The sequence below is a fragment of the Peromyscus eremicus genome, chromosome X (genome assembly GCF_949786415.1).
Source record: "Peromyscus eremicus chromosome X, PerEre_H2_v1, whole genome shotgun sequence".
Taxonomy (NCBI): Eukaryota; Metazoa; Chordata; class Mammalia; order Rodentia; family Cricetidae; genus Peromyscus; species Peromyscus eremicus.
The window spans coordinates 83,603,428-83,604,362 of NC_081439.1; the positions used below are offsets into that span (position 1 = coordinate 83,603,428).

Genomic DNA, 935 nt, shown 5'->3' on the forward strand with positions numbered 1-935 from the left:
GCCATTTCCCCAGGCACCCAATAGCTTGTTTTTAGTCCTTTGTTGCTCTTGTTCTATTAGTCCTTTGAGAGTTTCATATAATGTGTTTTGATCATATCCATCTGCTCTGCCAACTCTCCCAGACCCACACCCGCTTCCCAACCACCCAACACTGTATTCTTTTAAAAAAAATTCTTCAAAACCAGTTTTTTGACTCTTCCACAGGAGGCCTACACGCCACTGATTGCTCTGCTGCCATGTCTCGAGCGATCCCTGAGAAGTTCTAGCACATTTTGCGGGTACTTAGCACCAACATCGATGGGCGGCGGAAAACAGCCTTTGCCATCGCTGCCATTAAAGGTGTGGGGTGGAGATATGCTCATATGGTGTTGAGGAAAGCAGACATTGACCTCACCAAGAGGGCTGGAGAACTCACCGACAATGAGGTGGAATGTGTGATCACCATCATGCAGAATCCACAACAGTACAAGATCCCAGACTGGTTCTTGAACAGACAGAAGGACATGAAGGACGGAAAGTACAGCCAGGTTCTGGCCAATGGTCTAGACAACAAGCTACATGAGGACCTGGAGCAACTGAAGAAAATAAGAGCCCATAGGGAGCTGCACCGCTTTGGGGGTCTTGGTGTCCGAGGTCAGCATACCAAGACCACTGGCCACCAGGGTCTTACTGTGGGTGTTTCCAAGAAGAAATGAGTCCCTGGGCCCTCGCTGTTAATAGTTTATATAGCTGTGCGGGTGGGGGGGCGGGGGGTGGAAAGCCAGTTTCTGCTGGCCAAATATTCTCAGATGTGTGGTCTTCCTCTGGAGAGTAGGCCAAACTTACCACGGGCTACAATCACAAAAAAACAAGAAAAACCCGTCCCTCCTTCCAGCAGCCAGCAATTGCTGATGGATCCACACCTAAGGGTGGGACTGTGTGCCCAGCTTCTTTCC

At 49.6% G+C, this 935-nt stretch overlaps 1 pseudogene; it reads left to right on the plus strand.

The window, feature by feature from the left end:
• The first annotated feature begins 236 nt into the window (after positions 1-236).
• LOC131898752 (small ribosomal subunit protein uS13-like) lies at positions 237-695 on the plus strand (annotated as a pseudogene).
• Positions 696-935: the final 240 nt, after the last annotated feature.